This window comes from Sus scrofa, chromosome 1 (genome assembly GCF_000003025.6).
Source record: "Sus scrofa isolate TJ Tabasco breed Duroc chromosome 1, Sscrofa11.1, whole genome shotgun sequence".
In the NCBI taxonomy this organism is placed as follows: Eukaryota; Metazoa; Chordata; class Mammalia; order Artiodactyla; family Suidae; genus Sus; species Sus scrofa.
This window is the reverse complement of record NC_010443.5, coordinates 125,999,754-126,026,360: the sequence shown is the minus strand read 5'-3', so window position 1 is coordinate 126,026,360 and position 26,607 is coordinate 125,999,754. Positions and strand designations below refer to the sequence as shown.

Genomic DNA, 26,607 nt, shown 5'->3' with positions numbered 1-26,607 from the left:
GACAAAAGACAAAAAAAAAAAAAAAAGAAATCTGTCACGTTTGTTTTCACAGGAGCAGAGTCCACCAGCCAGGTGTCTTCATGACACTAACCAGGTAGTCTGTGCTTATGTACCCATTTCCCACCTCCCCTCCTGCCTTAATCTTCTTGGGCTGGTATAACAGAATGCCATAGACTGTGTGGCTTATAAAGAACAGACATTTTGGTGGGTTAACATATGCACATTACTATATATAAAGTAGATAACCAACAGGGGCCAACTGTATAGCGTAGGGAACTATATCCAATATGTTGTAATAAGCTATAATAGAAAAGAATCTGAAAAAAATGTGTGTATATGTATACACATATACATATATATATCACATGCATATATATCATATTCACACATATACAGATACACATACACACACATATATACATATAACCAAATCTCTTTGTTGTACACCTGAAAGTAACACAACATTTAAAATCATCTATACTTCAATTTGAAAAAAAAAAAAGAACAGAAATTTGTTTCTCCCAGTTCTGGAGGCTGGAAGTCCAAGATTAAGGCACTGGCAAATTTGATGTCTTGTGAGGGCCCCAGATTCCTGTAACACAGACAGCTCTCTTACGGCAGAAGGGATAAGAGAACTTTTTGGAGTCTCTTTTATGAGTAGAGCCCTCACGACTTAATAACCTCCCAAGGGTCCAGCCTCTAAATGCCATCACATTCGGGGATTATGTTTCCACAAGAATTTTTGTTTTTTTTGGGGGGGGACAAGAACATTCAGTCTATAGTACCACCCAATGTCTCTTAGGGTCTGGTAACTGTGGAAGAGCATTAGAAATTGTAAATTAATAGGCAAATCTTGTAAGGAGTGTATTATTGTTCTAGTCTTGTTCTAGTCTTTTTTTTTTTTTTTTTGTCTTTTTTGTCTTTAGGGCCACACCCATGGCATATGGAGGTTCCTAGGCTAGGGGTCTAATTGGAGCTAAAGCTGCCAGCATATGCCAAGCCACAGCAATGCCAGATCTGAGCCATCTCTATGACCTACACTACAGCTCACGGCAATGCCAGATCCTTAACCCACTGAGTGAGGCCAGGGATTGAACCCTCAGCCTCATGGTTCCTAGTTGGATTCATTTCTGTTGGGCCATGATGGGAACTCCTTGTTCTAGTCCTATTTTACAGCACAGAGGGCAGGATTATATAAAATTATTTCTCTTCTTCACAGGAAGAAAGTGATGTTCATGCCATAAGTGACTCACCAGAGCCACTTGGCAGGTGGAACCAGGCAGTGCTCTTGAGGTAACAATGTTGGTCCTGTCCTCCGTCTTTAGTTCTGCTCCTTAGAACCAGCTTGACTGTTTCTGTTAGGTGGGGTCACTGCATTGGCTGTGCACTAGAATTCTTTGGGAAAGGTGTGAAAAAAAATAACCAATGTTGGGGTTGACCCCATGTCAATTCAACCAGAACTCTGGGGATGGGAGCCCACTGTTGGATTTTATTAAAAACTCCTCCGGAAGGGTTCTAATGAACTGAGGTGGAGAACCTCTGATGTAAGCCATCTTGAATGCTTGGAGTTTTGTTCTTTCAAAGACAACCCAGTAACATTTGAGGGAGCTATGAGGCTGCTTTCCCTGGGCAGGGCTTCTTTCCCTCTGCCATGGTAACTGATCCTAGCTACCAGTGCCCTCTTGTCCCCTCAATCTGATCATCTGCAGGGGTCAGTAGTTTGATAGAGAGCCATGCGGTACCAAGTAGCAGATCCATGGTGACAAGAAACCCAAGAGAAGAGTTGAACCAATAAGGGTCAGAACTCTCCCTGCTGCTTAGAGGACTCCCCCTACCCCTTGGGATAAGACAGGACTGTTGGAGGAAGCAGAACTCCAGAGTAAGTTTGGCAAGCTGGAGGATGCAGAAGAGTGGTGTTAAGTGGGTGAACAGGGAGATGGAGGTGAGCAGAAGTGGAGAGGTGGTGTGGGGCTTGGGCCTCAGGCAGCAGTGGTCTGAGAGTTAGGATGCAGTGGCCAAAATTGTGCCACACTGGCATCAGCCGTGTAAGGCTCACAGTCAGTCCATCAGGTTAGAACTGTCCAACTCCAGGGCAGAGGAGCCACAGCACTGGGGTCTCAGAAGGAAGATGCAAACACAGAGAGGAACACACACACTTGGAGAAGCAGTCCACCCAGACCACCCCCACCAGTCTGGGCTGTGCATGGAGGTTACTCTCCTTGTCTGACCAGCCTGCTCCTAGCCATATAATGTGTGGGGTCCAATGCAGAAAGAAAATGTGGGACCCCTTGCCCAAAAAACAGAAAAAAATAATGATGTATAAAGTACTAAAATCCAAAGCTTTTTCCTTTCTCCCATGGTCTCTCTTACCATTTGTCATGGAGATTTTTACTTGCTCTACAGATAATTTCTAAGTAAAGACAAATTGAAAATTTAGATTATCAGCATGAATTTGACTCTTCATATTTATATTGTGCAATGCCAGTTTTCAATGCAAATACAGGGGTATTCCACTCATATGGCAAATCGCCAGAATTACAGTTTGTATTGCGTGAAAAATAATGCATTTATATTTTGTTCTGGCCAGAACAGTGGTAACACTGCACAAAATGAACTCAACTGTTTTTTTTTTAATCTCACTTCTTGATATGTGCACATTCAACCAGCACTCTCTACCTCTGTCTTGCTGAGGAGTGAGAAAGGGCTGAAAGGAGGAGAACTAGGCCTTGCTCTCTTTTCCTGTTCTTTTCCATCATCATTTTCATTGGCAGTGGGTGAAAGTCACACCAGGAAGAAAGGATATGATAGGGTTCCTTGGACGTTTGTGTTTCTTTGAATACCACTGCCTTCTTTCTGCATTTGAAATGAGTGAGCTATTTATTTATTTATTTATTTTAGAGTGAGCATACAGGCTTTTAATAACAGAGGCAGGAGTTCCTGTTGTGGCTTAGCAGGTTAAGAATCTGACATAGCATCCCTGAGGATTCAGGTTCCATCCCTGTCCTTACTGTGGTGTAGGTTGTGGATGTGACTCAGATCTGGTATTGCTGTGGCTGTGGCGTAGGCCTCAGCTGCAGTTCCAGTTTGACCCCTAGCCTGGGAATTTCCATATGCTGCAGGTGTGGCCCTAAAAAGAAAAAAAAAAAAACAAAAAAACCCCCAAAAAACAGAACCAAAATTCAGGGTCCACACTGCCAGCAACTGCTAGCGTGGTTCTCAAACTTTAGCATATATCAGAGTCACCAGGAAGGCTTGTTTAGCTAGTAGATCTGAGTGATGCTGATGGTACTGGGCCAGGGGTCATGCTTTTGAGAACAACTGTCCTAATATAAGGTGTTTCCTGATGATCTTGGATGGTCTCCTGGAGAGGTGGGAGGCAGTTGTGGCTCACTCTGGGGACACAGAAGCTTTGTCACATGCATTGAAGTACCTATCCTCATGAACCCTCCTGGAGCAGGACATCCCACTTGTGTCATTAGCACCAATGTTTTCTAATTTGAACAGAAAGTGTGGCTTCTTGGGGCTGTGAGTGTCCCTCTGCACACTCAGTTGTAGATGTCACATGTGCCCTTGTCACTTTGGGCCATATCATGGGTCCACAGAAATTCTAGGCTCATGAGGCATTGGGAATGCTCTGTGCCAGTGAGGCAGTGGGAACGACAGGGAACATGTGTGTCAAGCACATTTCCTCTGCTTACATCTGTGCTCCATTGTCCCATGGGGTTTTACAAGCAAAACAATTAAAATTAAGAATTTCTAGGCAGAAAGAGCAGAGCATTAAACCAATTGCGGGGCCCTTCTGAGGCCAGGGCCCTGTGTAATTGCTCCGTTTGTGTGTCCATGAAGCTGGCATTGCTAGAAAGGACAAGCCCTGCTGGCAGAAGTGCTCATAAGAGTCGGGAACTCGGGTTGTTTGTACCCAAAAATGATTCCTTCTGGTTTTATTTTAATTTCAACTTTTGAAAATGGAGGCACTCCTTTTTATTTAGAAATGTTAGCACTTCTGTAATTAATGTCACATTACAAGCCAAATCAGCTCCTGCCTAGATTAATCTGAGCAGGAGAGTACAGAGTTGGGTGAGGAGCAGGCTTAGCAGCTGGGGAAGTCAGAAATCCCCCAAAAGCTGTCAATCAGGCTTGTTGGATGGAGCAGAGGGAAAACTACAATGTGTAGTTACCAGATCTGGGAGGCTGTTGTGAGGCTGGGCCAGCCCTGGAGAAGGAAAGGGGACAAAACAGACCCTGAGGAGTTTCAGCAGAGACAATGGGTGCCAGCCCTGGCGGTGGCCTTGGGAGCCACAGGACAGCCATGGCAGGCATTCAATCTGGCCACATCACAGCATCTGACCTTGTTATTGGCAGTACGTTTGAAGGATGAGACACTAGTTTCTGGGAGAACAAGTATAGATGGTCAAGCAAGGCTGATTCCAGTTTCCAGAGGAACTGGAGGCCATGAAGGCAAGAGTTCAGGAGCAATGAGAATGATACAAATGCTGGTAGATGAGGCAGGATTTTGCTGCAGGAAGCAAGGCAAGGAGTCCCAGCCTTGGGTCTGGGATCTACAGTAGGGGACAGGAATGGCCCCAGACCCAATGGATGCAAATCCATGGGCTCCAGTGTTCCTTCTCGTTTGTAGGCCACAGATATGCCCCAGGACCTGAGGAAGGGCAGAGTGGCCCCATATAGGGGTTTGGAAAGACACAGGAGTGGGGACCCAGGGGGGCAGGTACATTATGCGCACTATTTCTCCTGGAATGCATCGGTCTGTTCCCTGATTTATATTTTCCATATTGGAAAAAAAAAAAAAAAACCAACATGATGGTCCTCCTTTCTACAAAAGAGATTGTGCTTGCCAATGATTCCCTCATTAGCTCATTAAGCAATTCTAGGGGCTCAGAATTCACCTAATTCTGCAGTTTCCCACCCCCTCCCCCTCCCCCTTCCCCAAGGAGTCCTAGTGCTTTAAGCATTGTACACATGAAACCCAAACACTTAGACAAAAATTCCCCAGGCAAATTTATTAAAATTGACAAACAGTATATCAGTCATTCAATCCATGTATTGGAATTAGCAAACATTAAACAATGTAGTAATTTCCAAACTATAGCCTATGGCCAGTGCTTGGCACGCTCAACCATACAACACATCTCAGCTGACTGAGCATGGGTAATGTGACCTGTCCCACCTCCAGCAGCTCTGACAAAGGCCAAGGTGCTGTGATTTCTCATCACCTGTGGCTGGAGTCACTTCAGGATCCATCGCAGTTCTGGAATGTTCCAGGCTGTAGACAATTGCACTGCATCTGAGCCAAGAATCCAGAGGTATCTTGTCACAGGGCACAAGGCTGACATGTGTGGGTTTGTATGGCTGTATGATTAGGGAGCCTACATTTCTAAAAATGATTCCTTCATTTTTTGACTTTAGTCAGTGACTGCAGTGCATCTTAATTATTAACATATTACCCCTTGGCTTCCAAATCATGATTCTTGCACCTGTTTCTTGCTGCTATCTTTCCATTACCCATGAAGTTTTGTACATCTTTGGAAAACTGAAATAACAGCCCTTCTCTAGTGGGGCTTTAAGGCAAGGAAAGGAGTTTTAAATTCTTTGGCATTACCCTAAAGTGGTCCGTAGATCTGATCTAGTGACTTAGTTCTGCATGCATAATTAATTGCGATCATATTCACACCTCCTACTAAGCGGCCTGCTTTACTTCGTGAAACTAGCAGATGTGGGCTGCTCTGTCAGCCAATCAGAGTTCCTGAGGACAGGTAGAGATTGTGTCTTGACAGGCCTTGAAGGGAAGTGAAAAATAACCAGGTCTTGATTTGCACCTATGGTCACTGCAGGCTCTGAAAGATGTCATTTTTAGATATTTCCTGTGTTTTCCTTTAGAGTCATAATACGTCAAGCTTGGCTAAATGAAGAACTAAATTAAAACTGTCATTTCAGCTCATAAATAACAGATGTCTAATGCATTTAATTATTTATAGTCTTGAATCTTTCAAAAATGAAAACGGCTATACACATTTTTAATGCGGTTCTTGGTAATTTGCCGCCTGACTGATAAGATTTGCTGATAATCCTGGCTTGCAAACATGAAAAATAAAACTGAGACTGACTCGTTTATTTCACGAGACTGCTTCTTTGCTCCCTTGTGGCTTTAACGGAATTTAAATTAAAGTGAAATCTAATCACAACAAAATGATGTTCATATACTGATATTAATAATTGAGTTTTCTGAGATTCTGCGGTAGGTACCTGGATGCCAGAGATGTTTACACTGCCTGAAAAATCAATGTTTTATCTTTCTGCAAACCCTCCCCTGATCAGAAGGTTATGATTGGACCCATCGGCATTTAACACTCCACCTCAAGCATGCCCTGCCCAGATCACATCTGCACGTTTGATGAGGAACTTAATGCTGGTTTGCAAACTGGCCCCTGTGCAGGGAGGACAATGAGAGATTGAAGAATGAGGCAGATCACTCCAGACTGGTGGATGGCAGATTTCATAAGCAAGGGAACTCAAATATGGGTCTTGTCTTAGGATGCTGAAAGATGAGTAGATCTCTGCTCCTGCCTGCCAAATCTGAGAAGTTACATAGAGTCGTTTACTGGGTTCAGTCACACATTCTGTCCAGATGTTCTCAGTAACGCATTGCTATGTCAAGACTGCATCCTTGAAAACAGCTCCCACTCTGGGAATGGTGAGCAGAACATACATTCCAAAGACAGGGGAGGGGATGAGGCACCTCCAATTGCCTGGGTCCAGCTCCGGGGTTAATCGGTGGTCACTTCCTCTGGGGGACCTCCTCTAACACCTTAGTGTGGTTCAAAAATGCTCTTGTGATTTCAGGGATACTAGGAAGTACCCTTTTTCCCTATAGTGTTTATCTCTTTTTGTGTTGGTTGAGAAATCTTTCAGGTCTCCATTAAGACTCCAGAATGACTTAAATTCACATTGAGGTGTGACTTAACTTATGTTAGATCCTGAGAGTAATTTTTTTAAGAGGAGAGAGGAGATAGTTAAGATGTCTTGATTATTTGAGTAATTACTTTCTTGGAAAGATAAACATTTTGATTTTGGTCTAGTGGTATAATGAATAGTGAATTAATTTGGGCGTCATAAAGACCTAAGTTTGAATTTTGGTTATAACAATGATAAGTTACTTTCCCTGAGTAAGTTACTTAAAAAATCTCTATGGCTCAGTTTCTTTTTAAAATTATAGTTGATTTACAATGTTGCTCCAATTTCAGCTGTACAGAACAGTGATTCAGTTTTTACACACACACACACACACCTATATATATTTTATTATTCTTTTCCATCATGGTTTATCCCAAAAGATTGGATACAGTTCCTTGTGCTATACAGTAGGACCTTGTTTATCCATCCTATATGTAATAGTTGTTGTTTATCCATTCTCTATGTAATAGTAATTCTATATGTAATAGTTGGCATGTACTAACCCAGTCCATCCCACTCCTTCCCCTCTGCCCCATGTCAACCACAGGTCTGTTCTCTATGTCTGTGAGTCTATTTCTGTGCCATATTTTAGATTCCACATATAAGTGACCTCATATGATATTTGTCTTTCTCTTTCTGACCACTTCACTTATTATGAGAATCTCTAGTTGCAACCAGGTTGCTGTGAATGTATGGCTCAGTTTCTTTATTTCTAAAATTGACATAATAATGCCTGCCTGCCAGGGATGTTGTAGAGAGTAAATGAGGCAACATATGTAAACCACCTGTACCTAGTAGGCATACTATAAATATTAGGGATGTTTGTATCTGACTTGGAGAAAAGCAACAAATTGCTCATTAGTGAAAATAATGATAGTAGTTGTTCCTTAGAGTTCTCATTGCTAATAGTACCTACATCTGCTCCTCCCTAATCTTGTTATTTCACTTCTGTAAAAATCTTCACTGACTTCTCAGTTCTGCTCCGTGCTTCCCTTTGGGATTTCTCTGGATCATTTGACTAGTTGTTACTGCTCAAGTGTGTGTTTTGGAGCAAGCCTGTCAGTACTCTCTGCAGAAAAAGACCCTTTCCCAGCTTGTCCACAGGCATGAAGTAGCCCTATCATGTCCCTGGTATGTCTTAGGATCCATAGAATGTATCCAGAGGTCCTGCATGGCCAAAGTGTTTGTCTCACTCCCAAATGTCGGCAGGACCAGGTGGAGCCCCCAGAAAATTATGGGGACTGCGGTGAAATGGAAAGATCACATCTATCTAAGATGGTGCAATGGCTTCTTCCCAGATCAGATGATCATTGTCATACGTGAACTGGGTCCAATGTTGCCAGGTCTTTAAGGAAAAACGGATATAAAGTATTATGTGAAAACTTCCAAGTTTCAATGTCAGCAAGCGCTTTACACTAAACAAAACAAAACAAAGCTTGTGAGGACCAATGTTGTGCTATGTTGACAAAGCAGGTCTTTGGCTTTTCCAGTTTTGACCTGTGGGCTTAGGTGTTTTATTGGCTAGATTTATGGATGCCATTTATCTCTCAGGGGTCTTAGGCGTCTTGGGAGCAGTCAGTTTCTCCTTTAGTAGCTATAAAGATCTCCTTCTTTCTGTCATGAGGTTCATGACATTTTGATTTAGCCGTTTGGTTGCTGTAATGATATTCTTATCTAATTTGTGGCCATGAAAAAAGATTGAACTTAAAAAAAAATCAAGTGATGTCTTTGACCCTTACTCTATCCCTGACTTTCAAGCCCTTATCACCTTTGTATTTCTGAATCTCACCCTATCCCAACACTCCCCAGAGGTAAGAGATGTTTAGAGATAATATCTATAGTACACAGATCCTAGTGATTAAGAAGATTTTCAAATTAATGGTTTAAATTTTAGGCTTGGGAGTTCCCTTTGTGGCTCAGTGGGTTAAGAACCTAATGTTCTCTCCCTAAGGATGTGGGTTTGATCCCTGGCCTTGCTCAGTGGGTTAAAAATCTGGTGGTGCTGCAAGTTGGGGCATAGTTTGCAGATTTGGCTCAGATCTAGTGTTGCTGTTGCTGTGGCTGTAGTGTAGGCTGGTAGCTGCAGTTCCTCTTTGACCCCTAGCCTGGGAACTTTCATATGCTGCAGGTGTGGCCCTAAAAAGAAGAAAAATTTTAGGTTTTGTGAAATGACCTACTATTAAAACAAAATATCCTGCTTAGGATCTTGAAGAAATGACTGTTTTTAGTCTTACTTCTCCTGGCAGAGATCATTCCTCAAAGACCAGGATATTATAGGCTTACAATCCCTTTCTCCAACTGGTGCAGATAGAGTTCAAAAATCAGAATTGTTTGGAATTGGGAAATGTGATGTATATACTATGGAACACTTCCAATATAACCTGGGGCAGCATCTGATAATCAAATATACCAACATTTCTATAGCAAAAATGAATATCCTGCTAAGTGGGATAAGTGAAGACCATTAAAAGCCACATGTCAGTTCAAGTCAGGTTTTGATACCAAGTAATTTATGGAAAATATCTCTGGTTTTGGGTGTCAGGATTATGGATGAGGGGTTATAATCATATCACAATCTTCTTGCTGTCCATTGGTAATCTCCTTAGCATGACTTCCATGGAAAATCTCATTTCATATATATATTTATGGAAGTTCCCAGGCCAGGGATTGAACCCTCGCCATGGCAGTGATAATACCGGATCCTTAATCCACTATGCCACAAGAGAATTCCCAGCATAGTTTGCTTGATGGTCAAAAATACTGCCAAAACCTAAGATTGGGAAGGGGTATTTATAAAAGAAGTTCTCAGGAAATGGCTGGGAACTCCATGTGGACATGATTCTGTCTCCCACCTTCTCTGAATCCAGGTGGCCCATCGTTCCTGGGGCCTTGTTGCCCAGCTCAGTGGCATTGTCCCGGAGGGCTGTGCAAATGGTGGCTATCTTTGATAGAGCTCTTCTTTAAATCATTAAATCCAAACAGACTTTCATTTTGAAAAGAGTGGAAGATTTATTTATTTATTTATTTTTATCTTTTATTATTATTTTTTCTACTGTACAGCATGGTGACCCAGTTACACATACATGTATACATTCTCTTTTCTCACATTATCATGCTCCATCATAAGCGACTAGACATAGTTCCCAAGGCTACACAGCAGGATCTCATTGCTAATCCATTCCAAAGGCAATAGTCTGCATCTATTAACCAAAAGCTCCCCATCATCCCACTCCTTCCCCCTCCCCCTTGGCAATCACAAGTCAGTTCTCCAAGTCCATGATTTTCTTTTTTTATGGAAAGGTTCATTTGTGCTGGATATTAGATTCCAGTTATAAGTGATATCATATGGTATTTGTCTTTGTCTTTCTGGCTCATTTCACTCAGTATGAGATTCTCTAGTTCCATCCATGTTGCTGCAAATGGCATTATGTCATCCTTTTTTATGGCTGAGTAGTATTCCATTGTGCATATATACCACATCTTCCTAATCCAATCATCTATTGATGGACATTTGGGTTGTTTCTATGTTTTGGGTATTGTGAATAGAGCTGCAATGAACATGAGAGTGCATGTGTCTTTTTAAAGAAGAGTTTTGTCCAGATATATGCCCAAGAGTGGGATTGCTGGGTCATATGGTAGTTCTATGTATAGATTTCTAAGGTACTTTCCTACTATTCTCCATAGTGGTTGTATCAGCTTACATTCCCACCAACGGTGCAGGAGGGTTCCCTTTTCTCCACACCCCCTCCAGCCTTTGTTATTTGTGGACTTATTAATGATGGCCATTGTGACTGGTGTGAGGTGGTATCTTGCGGTAGTTTTGATTTGCATTTCTCTAATAAATCAATGATGTCAAGTATTTTTTCATGTGCTTGTTGGCCATCTGTACATCTTCCTTGGAGAAATGTCTTTTCAAGTCTTTTGCCCATTTTTCAATTGGGTTCTTGGCTTTTTTGCTGTTGAGTTGTATAAGTTGTTTGTATATTCTAAAGATTAAGCCCTTGTCAGGTGCATCATTTGAAACAATTTTGTCCCATTCTGTAAGTTGTCTTTTGGTTTTCTTTTTGGTTTCTTTTGCTGTGCAAAAGCTTGTCAGTTTGATTAGATCCCATTGGTTTATTTTTGCTTTTATTTCGGTTGCTTTGGGAGACTGACCTGGGAAAATATTCGTAAGGTTGATGTCAGAGAATGTTTTTCCTATATTCTCTTATAGGAGTTTGATGGTGTCTTGTCAGTTTAAGTCTTTAAGCCATTTTTGAGTTTATTTTTGTGCATGGTGTGAGAGTGTGTTCTTGTTTCATTGATTTGCATGCAGCTATCCAGGTTTCCCAGCAATAGTTGCAGAAAAGACTGTCTTTTTCCCATTTTATGTGCTTACCTCCTTTGTCAAATATTAATTGACCAGAGGTGTCTGGGTTTATTTCTGCGTTCTCTATTCTGTTCCATTGGTCTGTCTGTCTGTTTTGGTACCAGTACCACACTGTCTTGATTACTGTGGCTTTGTAATAGTGCCTGAAGTCTGAGAGAGTTATGCCTCTTGCTTGGTTCTTGTTCCTCAGTGTTGCTTTAGCAGTTCTGGGTCTTTTGTGGTTCCATATAAATTTTTGGATTGTTTGTTCTAGTTCCATGGAAAATGTCATGGGTAATTTGATAGGGATTGCATTGAATCTTCAGATTTCTTTGTGTAGTGTAGCCATTTTTACAACATTAATTTTTCCAACCCAGGAGCATGGAATATCTTTCCATTTCTTTGTGTCCTCTTTAATTTCCTTGATTAATGTCTTGTGGTTCTTAGCATATAAGTCTTTCACCTCCTTGGTCAGGTTTATTCCCAGATATTAGATTTTTTGGGGTGCAGAGTGGAAGATTTAAAGATGAACATTTAATCATTCAGATTCTCATTAAGTGAACTTCAAGAAGTCCTCTTGTAGCTTTATGGACCTAGGACTCTTTGGGTCTCTGACTTTTTTCTCCATCACCTTTATTATTTACTATCTGCTTCTTCCTCCTGCCATTTGTGGATGCTCTGCTTCTCTCCCTCCACATCCATTTCCATGGCTCCTGCCCCTTTACCTCCCAACCTTCCCCTCCAGTCCTGCTCCATCACAATTTCTCCTAATTTGGCTTAATTACTACCTAATTGTGGTAGGTAGTTACCTACCACAGTTAAATTAGGTGGTTACTACCTAACCACCTAATTGTGGTTCAATTACTATAGAGCTCCCACTATGTTCTAGATCTAGTGCTGGCTTACATTCATAGTTCCTGGCAAAGACAAATTACAGAGTAAATTTTCACCTGTTTATCTCTTTCTACCACTCACACTGACTTCTCATGCAGAAAAAAATAAATCCCATTTCATCCTTTCTGTGTGAAGTTGTATTATTAGGGCACAGAAAACTCTCATTGGTACACATAGTTTCCTACTGTGGTAGGAGTTGGGTGGCAGACAGTATGTACCTACATCTTTGCAGACCTGTCCTAGGAATTCTTCAAGGTGTCTTCCCACAGGGGAGTGGATAGCAGGGTACAAAAGGCAACTGGGATTCTGCTGGCAGTCTAACTCTCATGTGGAAGGCTATGGAATTTCCCTCTGGACCCCTTGATCTGACACACTTAGAGAAGGACTCCTAATGCCATCAATTGAGAAGTTGGAAGGTGGAAAGGGAAACCCTTCCTCTAAGTTCGGGGTCCCATTAAATCTTTTTTTTTTTAATTTTTTATTACTCAAATGAATTCATCACATCTGCAGTTCTATAATGATCATAACAATCTGATTTCACAGAATTTCCATCCCACAGCCCAGGCACATCCCCCCACCCCCCCAAACTGTCTCCTCTGGAGACCGTAAGTTTTTCAATGTCTATGAGTCAGCATTTGTTCTGCAAAGAAGTTCAGTCTGTCCTTTTTTCAGATTACGCATATCAGTGAAAGCATTGGATGTTGGTGTCTCATTGTACAGCTGAGTTCACTTAGCATGATAGTTTCTAGGTCCATTCATGTTGCAAAAAATGCTGGTATTTCATTCTTTTTAATGGCTGAGTAATATTCCATTGTGTATATGTACCACATCTTCTTGATCCACTCCTCTGTTGATGGACATTTAGGTTGTTTCCATGTCTTGGCTGATGTAAATAGTGCTGCAATGAGCATTGGAATACATGTGTCTTTGTGAATCGTGGTTTTCTCTGGGTAGATGCCCAGGAGTGGGATTGCTGGATCAAATGGTATTTCTATTTTTAGTTTTCTGAGGAATCTCCATACTGCTTTCCACAGTGGTTGCACCAATTTACAATCCCACCAACAGTGTACTAGTGTTCCTTTTTCTCCACACCCTCTCTAGCACTTATTGTTTGTAGACTTTTGGATGATGGCCATCCATTAAATCTTTAGCATCATCAGATTACTGATCTCTCTTGGCTGAAAGATCAGGACTTCTTCAGTGGTGGCTGATTCCTTGTAGGAAGTTTTGTTTTGCTTTCTTTTCTTTTTAGGGCTTCCCCCTGCATTGTATGGAAATTCCCAGGCTAGGGGTCAAATCGGAGCTATAGCTGCTGGCCTATGCCACAGCAATAGCAATACCAGATCTGAGCCACATCTGTGACATACACCACAGCAATGTTGGATCCTTAACCCACTGAGCGAGGGCAGGGATTGAACCCACATCCTTTTTTTTTTTTTTTTGTCTTTTTGCCTTTTCTTGAGCCACTCCCATGGCATATGGAGTTTCCCAGGCTAGGGGTCTAACTGGAGCTTGAGCCACCGTCCTATGCCAGAGTCACAGCAACTTGGGATCCGAGCCGTGTCTGTGACCCACACCACAGCTCACAGCAACGTCAGATGGTTAACCCACTCAGCAAGGCCAGGGATCAAACCCTCAACCTCATGGTTCCTAGTTGGATTCATTAACCACTGTGCCACGATGGAACTCCTGAACCCACATCCTTGTGGACAATGTGTCGGGTTCTTAACCTACTGAGACACAACAGGAACACCGGAGTTTTGGGTTTTGGTGGTGGCTAGCCCCACCCCATACTTTGAAGCCAGGAGTAGTTTGGCTCAAGATGCTCCAATCCTCCCATACTGGAGGGAAAATGAAAGTCCTAGTCCCTTGGGTACATAGCAGCTGTAGTAGTTTCTTAGGAATTCCATACAAATGACCACAAACTAGGTGGCTTAAAAGAATAAAGTTTTTCTCTCACAGCTGAGGAGGCCTGGAGTTGGAAATCAAGTTGTTTGAAAGGTGGATTCTTTCCGGAGGCTCTGAGGGCAAAACTGTCCAATGCCTCTCTTGTTGCCTCTGGTGCTGACCCACATTCCTTGGCATCCTTCAGCTTGTGGATGCATCTCTTCAATCTCTGCCTCCATATTCGCATTACCTTTTCCATGTCTCTTGTGCCTTTCTATTTCTTATCAGGACACTTCTAATGTCCGTTGGATTTAGGGCTCCCTCTAACCCAGTCTCATCTATCTCATCTCCATCCTTACCTTCATTCCATCTCTAAAGAACCTATTTCCAAATAAGGTCACAATCTGAAGTCCTGGATGGATATGGGTTTTAGGGGTGCTATTCGATCAACCTTTGTGGTCAATCTAGCCTGACCCTTCTTTCCTCTGAAACTCAGTCCCACATTCACTTGGCAGATCATCATCATGCCTTACAAAATGCCTTACCATCTGCAAGTGCTTTGACATCCGATATCTAATTTGAGCTCCTCCCTGTGAGACAGCTTGGGTGGGCACTGCCTTTTCTAACTATCACCTGTAGAATATGTATAAGAAGATTAAGCTAGATTCTAGAGACTTGACTAGAGCCCATGTCCTCTTGATTCTCAGAAAGAATGCACCAGAAGGAGAAAGCTCAGGAAAAGATGGTCTTGCCCCTCCCTCTTCCCTCTTCGATTGTGTATTGTGGGGAGGAAGGCTGTGCATTGTTTTTATTTTGTGATCCACAATCATAGTCAGTTATTATGGGATCAGCTCCCTGAAGCTTTGACAAAAAAAAGCAGCTGTAGGACCTCCTCTTCTCTCATATCCCTGACAGTGACGCTGAGTTCTTACCTCCCCCATGCTTACTCCTATGAAGAAGTGTTGACATGTGGAGACCCAGGCTTGGCTCAGGGTCCCACCATCACTCCTTACCACATAGCCCACCCCTTCCACTCACCTTGAGTGTCTGGGCTCTGCAAACTGCCTGTTGGAATGATAGCAGGCTTCCTGTCACCTGTCCCTTGTAGAAGAGTTTATTAATGGGTAAACTGAGGCTGAGTCCTCTCTCCTTATGAAAATGAGAACTTTTCAACACAGTAGACATACTTACTTAACATAGATAAACCATTTTCAACCAGCCAATGCATATAAACCATTTAACATATGTAGACCTTTTAAAAAAGATGAAGAGATATCACAAGGTCAACTGTGTGCCTGAGAAATGTTTGGCTTCAAGGCGTTTTTTATAAAGTGATAGCTATTTATTTATTTATTTAAAACATTTTATTGGAGGGTAGTTGACTTACAATGTTGGGTTAATTTCAGGCATACAGCAAAGGAAATCAGTTATACATACACATGTATCTATTCCTTTTCAGATTCTTTTCTCATATAGGTTATTACACAGTATTGAGTAGAGTTCCCTGTGGTATACAGGAAGTCCTTGTTACCTATCTATTTTATATACAGTAGTATGTATATGTTAGTTCAAGCTTCCTAATTTATCCCTCCCCCACTGTGTTTCCTCTTTGGTAAACATAAGTTTGTTTTTGAAATCCTTGAGTCTGTTTCTGTTTTGTAAGTTCTTTTGTATCATTTTTAATTAGATTCCACATATTAGTGGTCTCATATGATATTTGTCTTTCTCTCTCTGACTTGCTACACTCAGTATGATAATTTCTAAGTGCATCCATGTTGTTGCAAATGGCATTATTTCATCTTTCTTTAATTCAATTTTTTATCCAATTTTATTGAGATACGGTTGACTTACAATGTTTATTCAATTTTTAATTCGATTTTTTGGAGTATAGTTGACTTACAATGTTGTATTAGTTTCAGGTGTATAGCAAAGTGAATCAGTTATACATACAAATATATCCATTCTATTTTTCCATATAGGTTATTACAAACTATTGAGTAGATTTTCCTGTGCTACACAGTAGGTTCTCCCTGATCTATTTTATACAGTAGTGTGTATATGTTATTCCCATACTCCTAATACTTCCCTCCCTGCAAGTTTCACCTATGATAAATAAGATTGGTTTAAAATCTATGAGTTTTTTCCTGTTTTATAAATACATACTTTTGTGTCATTTTTATTATATTCCTCATATAAGTGATATAATATGATATTTGTCTTTCTATGTCTGACTTGCTACACTCAGTATGATAATTTCTAGGTCCATCCATGTTGCTGCAATGGCATTATTTCATTCTTTTTAATGACTGAGTAATATTCCATTGTATTATTGTCCTGTATTGCTGGACATTTAGGTTGCTTCCATGTCTTGGCTATTGTAAATGGTACTGCAATGAACATTGGGGTGCATGTATCTTTTCCCCCCCTTTCTTGGCCACACCCATGGCATGTGGAAATTCCCAGACCAGGGACTGAAGCCACGCCACAGTAGTGACCTGAGCTGCTATAGTGACAATACCAGATCCTTAACCCACTGTGCCACAAAAGAATTCCACATGTAATTTTTTGAATGGTGGTTTTCTCCAGATATATGTCCAGGAGTGGAATTACTGGGTCATATGGTAATTCTATGTTTTTTTTCCTGGAACCTCTATAATGTTCTCCGTAGTGGTTGAACGAGCTTACTTTCCCACCAATAGTGTAGGATAGGTGATGTTTAATTGGAGAAAGCAGACTTGGAAATGGGAAATAAGTATGCTGAAGTTGACATATTTTGTTTCTTGATTTCTTTGGGACTCAGTTTTCTCATCAGTAAAATGAGGATTATAGTATCTCTTTTTCTACTCATCTGAGAGAACACTTCCCAAAGATTCTTTGCAGAAGTTAAATACCATCCAGATAAAAGTGTAATGGTGATAAATTCCATAACCCAAGTGTTTCAGTCCTAGAGCAGCAACAGGGTGAAAAAATGTGGTCCACAGAACTAAGAGACCAACTCAGGTCCTTTGTTATTATGTCTTGAAGAACATGAAGAGCTTATTGTCATCCCCAAATTCCCTGCTCTTGCACCACCTGACCCTACCTTCTGACTCAGGCAAAAGAGTCTGATGATCTATAAGCTGGAGTTTTCTTTAGAGGAGCAGACCAGTGGAAGGGTAGGAACACGCAGATACACTAAAAATAAGTCTCTTATGTGATGGGGTAAACGTTATTAGGTTGGAATTCAGAAAACTCTACTTTTGGTCAAAAGATTAGGGGTGGCAAAAGTCACAGCCATAGTCTCAGGCCACGTCTACCTGGCCAGATCTCCAAATGGTGGAGAATGGAAAACTGCTTCTTCTCAGGGTATCAGAGAACCACACACTTCTGTTCTGGTGCAATCTGCAGGAGCTCCTGGAGCCCCTGCTTTCTTCAGCACTGAGAGGAGAAGACACTTCTGGGAAAATAGTCATTTCTGGTTGTACTTGTTGATCAGTGGTTTTCTAGGGGTGTGGGGATTTTGTCACCCCACCACAACCCCACTCTCAGGGACATTTAGTGCATCCAGAGACATTTTTGGTTGTCACAATATAAAGAGGGGTGGTATGCTATGGGCATCTGGTAGGAAGAGGCCAGGGCTGTGGTTAACATTCTGTAATGCACAGGACAGCCCTACAACAAAGAATTATCTGGACCAAAATATCAGTAGTGCTGAGGTTGAGACCCTACTCTAGACTTTCCTGGTCATCCCTTGCCATTACAAGCTCTCACCCCCTTACCCCATCTCAGCTGCATTCTGACCTTGACGTAGCCCAAATTCCAGGGAATAATTCCTAGGGAAAAAAAAGAGGCTATTTCTGGGAGAGTAGCTGGGAGTTTGAAATTAAGAAATTCTGAGGGTTGGAGAGAAAAGGGAGGTCAGAGCTGATTGATTTCCCTGCCATTAAAAATGGGAAGTAGCATTTAAAGAATGAACAGGGACAATGGGCACATATTTGAAGAGGAGCATCACATGCAAATAAAATGCAGTTCTAGCCCCAAAGCAGGGAATAGAAACAGGCTGTAAACAAACAGCCTCCATTTTCAGATGCAAAGAGGACAGCGGTTCCGTCAGCCCCAGGAGTTTATTGACTGGGCAAACAGATTTCACGTTGACATTTCCCAGAAATGACAAAAGCAGTAAAATACCAAAAGCAATCTGATTCCAGCAACAGTAGTACCTCTTTAAGGGTGTTTTTGCAATGGTGCTGATTTTCACAAGGCAGCATTGGTAAGACGCTGCCCTTTCCAAACTTCCATGGAAATATTTTCCATCATTTTGACATTTCATTTAAAATGAAATATAGGAGATATTAAAAATGCATGTTCATGACAGGTATTATTTGTTTGACTTTGAAATATACAGTGAACACACTGTTAATGAACAGTGAACGGAGTGTCAGGATTGTGTGCACGTGCATATTCATGGGCTGCTTCCTGACTTCAGAAGAAAACAATTGCAGAATCAGAGAGGGCTGACCTTTTATGGTTCTAAAATCCATGAGTGTGTGGTTATGAATAATTGAATATGGAATAATAAAAATGCCCCCTTTTCAGGGGTAGTTCAGGTAAAAGCAAAATGCCACGACTTTATCCTGGAAACGTGAGCCTCAATTATTTCTAAATTTGCATGAATTACATGAATATCTCACTTGAAACATTCCAGGGATGCAATCACATTAATTCATCCAACTGCCAGCATGCCATCTGTGTTTCTCTGTCGTCTTTCCTCCGCCCCGAGGAGGGTGCAATTCATGGGTTTGGAGGGAAGGGCTCCCTGCCTTTTAATCCTCCTTTCTCATCCCATTTAGACTCGAGGAGGAAATGGCTTTTTTTCTAAGCTGGGAGACATGTTTTCTGCACTGTTTTGAGTGAAGGGAAGGAGAGGGACTGTTTGTGTTAATTACCCTTGGCACAGAGAAAGGCTGCTATCAAGGAATGGGAAAAAAAGAGTGGGAGGAGAACCTGGTTCCTCACATAGCAAGACCAAAGAGGGTAGCCTTCTATTTTCTCTTATTCAAAATGGCATTTATTATTATGACTTGTAAAAATCAAGGTGTAGAGATGTTGCATTCCTAAGAGTTCTCCACCGTTCAAAATGCAGTGACCGTCTCTCAGTTTTCTCATTGATTTCCTTTATAAATTAAAGTTTCATTGATTCACAAATCCTTTCAGCAAGCCTGCCATCTGCTGGATGCAGTGGAAAGACCGGTTTCCAGCCTCACAAAAGTCCAGTGGGGAATTGAGCAGTGCCAACAGAGGAGGGTGAGTTACATGATGCACCTGACAGGGGGATCCAGCCTGTTCTGGAAGTTCCAAGGATCCTTCTAGTGAGGCTTGAAGGGGGAGTAAGAGCTGGCCTGGTAGGGAAAACTACAGATATGAAGGCTTCCAAAGGGAAGATGCTTTTCTATGACGACCCCCAGCCACTAGAGGTATAACAGCACCATGAAAACACCAAGAGAAATTAGCACCCAGGGATAAAGCATGATGGGATTCAGGAGGCCTGGAGACTAGTCTTGGTTTTGTCATTTATTTAGGAACAGAGAGGTTGTAATATTTGTTCAAGGTCACACCGTCTGTTTCCTCATTGGAATTTCTGGGTGTAGGAAATGGGGTGGGGTGGTATGTAAGCGTGAGGTTCCGATTAGATTTAGTGGCCTGAAATTCTGTTTTTGAATACTGAAGAGTCTCTTATGTTTGTGTGTGTATATAAAGGATACTGTAAATCAATCTTAATGCCTTGATTTTTCTCTCTCTAAGATTTTCTTTAAAATGATCCTTATCCCATGGGCTATGGCAGTAAATACAAGCTCAAAGAGAAAAGGAACTTGTTTACCATTGCCTAGGAGAGTTCCTGGCACCTAGTGGGTGTCTAATAAATAAGGCTGAATGAATAAATAAATTTTATTAAAAATTAACAACTTACTGGTGTTCCCTGGTGCCTTAGTGGTTAAGGATCTGGCATTGTTGCTGTTGTGGCACATTTGATCCCTGGCCCGGTAACTTCTGCATGCTGTGGGTGTGACCAAAAAAAATGAACAACTCACCTGTCAGTTAATACCATAATGGGAAAGGGTGGTGGGGCACAATTTTAGAGTCCAGGCCCCTTGGTCAGGTGAGAGTGCCAGGGAGAAGCAGTGGGCAGAGGGTTATTATGTTGATCTGAGTGAAGTTTTCAGTTTTCATCCACATTTTTCAGCACCAAGTATATTCACTTTTTATGTCAGCAAGTTGAAGATCCCTTATTTTAACAAAGCAATGACTTTCTCTAGTGGACTCCATTTAGGAGACGGTGATGAGAAGGAGCGGAAAATAAGAAAGTGTTCACTATCTGAACGGATCCCACAGAGGCTAGTAGTTCAAAGAAAGCCCAATTTCTGTTCCTTCTCATCACTCCCTGTTTGTTTTCAGATCAAATCCCTCTGTTTAGTCAGATACTTCTTCCTGTATTTCAAGCATATACTTCTTTTCTGTTCTGCAATAAGGTTTTAAGATATCAACTTCACACAACAGTATCTTTACATTCTGCAACACGGAACCCTTTCAAAGATGTTGATGTTAGGATCTAACACACAAATAACCTGCCCACCCTTCATAAAAGAAGAGGTGTTTTCCATTCTATAGATCAGGAAGGTGATACACCCTGAGAGGACTTCCCTAGAGTCACAGAGGGGATCACTCCCAGCCCCCTCAAAGTTGGATACTTCAAGGAAGTGTAATGAGGAGACTCTTTACAAAGGCTTGCACATGGTGTAGGGGAAAGTCTTAGGAGGTAGTGCAGAATCCTAGAGCTGTATATAGTGGGGCTGTGGTTACTTCTAAGTTTGAAGGCATGAAACGATTAACAGAATCCAGAGATGCGGGGGATGTCTCATGGGGGCCATCTGACACAGCCACCCATTTGAAATGATGGGGGAAAGCCAGGAGAACAAACCCCCTACTTCCATCTCTATCTTGCTCATTTGTTGCTGGTGCACCCTAGCCAACAAAGGCAACTGGGAGCCAGAGGCAATGAAGTTCATTCTTGTACATCTTCTGGCTCCTAGTAGGTTGGGCAGGGCGAGGAGTGATCTAGAAGCAAAGAAAGATGTCTGTCACACCACCCACCTGTATGAGGTGGTGTTGGGACTAGAGGGCACATTCCCAGACTCCTCTTCCTCTACTTGTCACACGCTGTGCTTCCCTCCAGGTGAGAGAATCTGAGCTCACAGCACCTGGCCCCATACTATCCGTGAGCTCTTTGATCCCTATGTCTTGAGGGTTTCTGGTTAGAAAACAAAACTTTGGGTGGATATACTTTATCCATTTATCATCCTTGCTTCTCTTTAACATGGACTATGAAAAGTATATCTAAAAATTGGGGTTCTCTTCGTGGCGCAGTGGAAATGAATCCGACTAGGAACCATGAGGTTGCGGGTTTGATCCCTGGCCTTGCTCAGTGGGTTAAGGATCCAGCATTGCCGTGAGCTGTGGTGTGGGTCGCAGACACGGCTCGGATCCCTTGTTGCTGTGGCTCTGGCATAGGCCAGCGGCTACAGCTCTGATGTGATCCCTAGCCTGGGAACCTCCATATGCTGTAGGAAGCGGCCCTAGAAAAGGCAAAAAGACAAAAAAAAAAAAAAGTATATCTAAAAATTGATCCTCCTAACCATTAAGTGTGAGAATTTGTTTCCTTGCCCCAACTGCAAGGTGATTTTTGATACAGAGCAACTGATTATGTACTCTAGCTGTGCACATCAGCATGTTGATTATGTGAAATCTCGTAAGGAATTATAGTCAATGCCAATCATTGTGTAAGTGAAGGTCAAACTTTACATCTTCTATTGGTTGTCATCAGCGTTTTTAGGATAAAGCTCTGAAGTGCACAAATTAATATGGGGATACATGTCAGCACTGAAGGCATCTGTGAGAAATTAAGTGCCTGTGGACTACGTAAGAGAGAGTGCAGGAGAGGGAGAAAAAAAATACCAGAGTCCCCACGCACAAAATCTTTGGTTTAAACTACAAGAACTATGATCAGTCAGCTTTTTAAAAGTGCTATATGTAGCTCAGATTTGAGTTAGTCAGAAATACAGCTTCCCAATTTTAAATGTTTAGTCAGTGAGCAGCTGTGGAGAAAGACCTGCATGTGTACGTGCTCTGTGTAAAATTATAGCCGGGAGTGCATTTTTAGAGGCTATATATATACATATATAGAAAGAGAGAGAGAGAGAGAGTGGTAATTAAAAGCAATTCCTCTGGATTAAGGCATACATATCTGTATTCAAATACTGGCTCCACTACTTACCAGCTGTATGATTTTTCTGAGCCTCAGTTTTCTCCTATGTAAAATACAAATAATAATAATAATAATAATACTATTTGTATCAGTAGTTTTTGCTACATCAACACTACATCTGCATAAAAAAAGCAGCGTGGAACCTCATAATCACAAAGCCTCAGTGGCATAGAACTACAGTGGCATAGAACATTTATTGCTTGTGTGTTTAAAATTACATGGATGTTGGCAAGGCAACTCTGCTGGTCTTGATTGGATGGGATCATTTGTCTGGGTGTTGGCTGGCTATTGGCTAATCTCAGTGGCCTTATCTGGGGTGACTTGGGTGATGGCAGGGCTCCATGTGTCTTGCATCTTCTAGCAGGCTAGCTTGGGCATGGTCTCATGGTGATGACAGAGAGCAGGATCAGTAGGCAGACACACAGAGCACTTTTCAACCCTGTGATTGCTTTGTGGTCGATAATACTCTATTGGCCATGACAACATGGCTAAGTCCTGAGTCAGACTGGGAGGGCGTGAAAAGTGACATGCAAAGAATATGGAAACAAGGAAAGAGGGAGAGTTGGGGCCATTAATGCAATCAATCTACTGCAGGATAATGAGGTTTAAATGAGCTAATACTCAGCAAGTACTCAACACTTGGTGATCATGTAATAAATGGTAGTTGTTATTATTTCTATTCCCTATTCATATCACATTTATCAAGTCTATCAAGGTCCTTTTTTTTTTTTTTTTTTTTTTAAAGCTGATCTTTGTTTGCTACTTTATGAGCTTATAGAAATTCTTGCTTTAAAATAGAATGGAGTGGTTTGGGTTTAAAGCCTGACTGTGAAACTCTTAATACAATCTTACCATGTGATGTTGTGGAAAGGAGTGTATGCTGGGGAGCCAGACAGACCCTAGTTAAATATAGTGACCATTTTCTGTTTTTAGAGCTTGTTTATTTACTTCTACTCAGTATCCTTAGCTGCAAAATGCAGATGATTTTTTTTTGTCGTGCTGAGTTATGATTAAGATTAAATAAGAAAATATGTTTTATATTTTCTCAATATTTGTCACACAGTTTGTGTTCAATAAGTGGTAGCCATTATTATTTATAACTTTAGTAATCTATGTAGGAAAATTAGAAAAGTAATTACAAGATTATATAGACACAGTAACTGGTAATATATTATTTCACCATACTTTATATGCATATATTTCTAAAATTAGTGCTTTATTTCTTTCCTATTCTATAAACAATTTTCCTCACTTAATAGAATAAGACATTTTTCTACATGAACAAATATAAATCTAGAGCAATATTTTTAATAGATATATCATATCCACTATGTGGATATATTCTGATTTATTGAAGTAATACTCTATGTTGAATCTTTAGATTGTTTCCAGTTTTCTATCATATCTCTATAACTGCAGTGAATATAGTTTCTATATCTTACATCAACTTTAGATTTAATTTTTGGAAGTAAAATTGCTGGGTTAAAGGATATTCACTGAAAAACTTTTGTCAAATATGACAAGCATATAGAAAAATATACAAAATTTAAGTGGTCAGCTTAGCAAATCATCATAAACATTCATGTAATTACTGCTACCCAGCTGAAAAAACAGTTGGGGATATGGGATTAAGAGATAAAAACTACTATGTGTAAAATAAGCAACAAGAATATATTTTACAGCACTAAGAAATATAGCAATTGTTTGCAATAATTTGAAGTGGAATATAAGTGGAAGTTCCCACTGTGGCTCAGCGGTTATGAGCCCCAGTAGTATTCATGAGGATGTGGGTTTGATCCCTGGCCTTGCTCAGTGGCTTAAGGATGGTGTTGCTGTGAGCTGTGATGTAGGTCACAGATGAAGCTTGGAGCCCATGTTGCTGTGGCTGTGGCTGGCAGCTGTAGCTCCAATTCAGCCCCTAGTCTGGGAACTTCCATATGCTGCAGGTGTGGCCCTAAAACGAAAAAAAAAAAAAGTAAATGGAATATAAGTGTAAAATATTGAATCACTATATTGTACACCTGAAACTAATATAATATTGCAAACCAATTATAGTTCAATAAAAACAAACAAACAAAAAAAAACAAACAGAACAGTGCTAGCCCCCAGGAGCCTTCCTCTTGTGCCCCCTCAATCATCAACCTTACCTACTCCCCAAAGGTGACCACCATCCAGACTTTTTTTTTGCTTTTGCTTTTTAGGGCCACACCCATGGCATATGGAAATTCCCAGGTTAGGGGTCAAATCAGAGCTGCAGCTGTCTACCTGCAGCTCTGATTTGATGCAGGATCCCAGCCATGTCTGCAACCTATACACAGTTCACGGTAGCGCTGGATCCTTAACCCACTGATCAAGGCCAGAGATCGAATCTGCATCCTCATGGATACTAGTCTGATTTGTTATTGCTGTGCCAAATGGGAAATCCACAATTCAGACTTTTAAAACCATACTTTAGATTTGCCTGTCACCAAATTTCATATGAACAATTCATAGTGTATTGTTATTTTCAATCAGTAATCTGTTTGTGAGAATCAACCATATTGTTTAACAGAAATATTTTGCTCATTTTCATTATTGTATATTATTTCTTTTTAAAATTGAAGTAGAGTTGATTTACGATTTTGTGTTAGTTTCAGGTATACAGTAAAGTGATTCAATTATATGTATATATATTTCATATTATTATTATTATTTTGTCTTTTTGTCTTCTTCAGGGGCACACCCAGAGCATATGGAGGTTCTCAGGCTAAGGGTCCAATCAGAGCTATAGTAGCTATAAGAGGGCTACTCATGGTTGATTTTGTCATATGTAATATGGCAAAGTAGACCTCTAGTTCTGTAGTCTAGAGTGGTGACGTGATTTCCTCAGTCATTAATCAATGTGTGGGAAACAGGAATAATAACCAGTATCAGAAGATATATATATATTTTTTTTTTTTGTCTTTTTTTTTTGTCTTTTCTAGGGCCACACCCGCCACACATGGAGGTTCCCAGGCTGGGGTCTAATCAGAGCTGTAGCCACAGGCCTATGCCACAGCCACAGCAATACGGGATCCGAGCCACTTCTGTGGCCTACACCACAGCTCACGGCAATGCCAGATCCTTAACCCACTGAGCAAGGCCAGGGACTGAACCTGCAAACTCATAGTTCCTAGTCGGATTCGTTAACCACTGAGCCACGACGGAAACTCAGAGAAGATATATTTTGTTGGCGTTCCCCCTGTGGTGCAGAGGTTAGGAACCTGATGTTACCACAGCTGTGGTGTAGGTTGCAGCTGCTGCTCAGGTTCAGTCCCTGACTTGGGAATTTCATATGCCATGGGTGCTGTCAAAAAAAAAAAAAAAAAAAAAAAGAAAGAAAGACATGTTTTTGAGGGTTTTGGGGAGTGGTGTCTTCTCAGCGATCTTAAAATTTTACCAAGTGAGAAGTAGTTTATTCAGCTTCCTCCAAAGACGAGCTCTTTTCTTTATAAATTGCTATGGAATTGAAAGATTATACTGCAGTCCTTCATTTAAAACTATTTTAAGCCAAGTGGAAAGACAGAAGGCCTTAAGGTGAAACATCCTTTAGTAAAATACTATCGGTCCCCATCTGGTTCTTTTAGTGAAATGTTATCTCACATGTTGCCCCCCTTGCCAATTATGGTCCTGAGGCAATGCTTTAGCTGCTTGGGTCATTTTCTATTAAGAAATATTTCCTGTGGGGAGTTGCTGTTTTGGCCCAGTGGAAACAATACGACTAGGAACCATGAGATTGAGGGTTTGATCCCTGGCCTCGCTCGGTGGATTAAGGATCTGGCGTTGCCGTGAGCTGTGGTGCAGTTTGCAGATGTGGCTGAGATCTTGAATGGTGTGGCTGTTGCTCCTGTGGCTGTGGCAGCTGTAGCTCCGATTAGACCCCTAGCCTGGGACCCTCCATATGCTGCAAGTGTGGCCCTAAAAAGCAAAAAAAAAAAAAAAAAAGACAAAAAAGGTAAATATTTCCTGTGAAGACCATGCCCCCTTCCTTTACTTTGGGCACCCCTTCCCCCTCCTTAGAGGTGTCAGCAAGCTGCACAAAGTGAAGGACCCCATTACCACTTTCCTCCTTCTAGATTCCTTGCACTTCTATCAGATTAGATAGGATTTAGTTCAGTTTGATTCAATTCTGTTCAAAGGTTTTTTTGAGTACCTACTATATGCAGAGCACTGAGGTAGACACTAGGTTTTT

General features: G+C 41.2%; 1 long non-coding RNA gene across 1 annotated transcript in view; it reads left to right on the top strand.

Annotated features, from left to right (window-relative positions):
* LOC110261192 overlaps positions 1,046-26,607 on the top strand; it is an 87,626-nt gene continuing 62,064 nt past the window's right edge. Inside the window, exon 1 of the long non-coding RNA XR_002345083.1 lies at positions 1,046-1,293. This is a non-coding gene — a long non-coding RNA (uncharacterized LOC110261192). The remainder of the gene's footprint in view (positions 1,294-26,607) is intronic.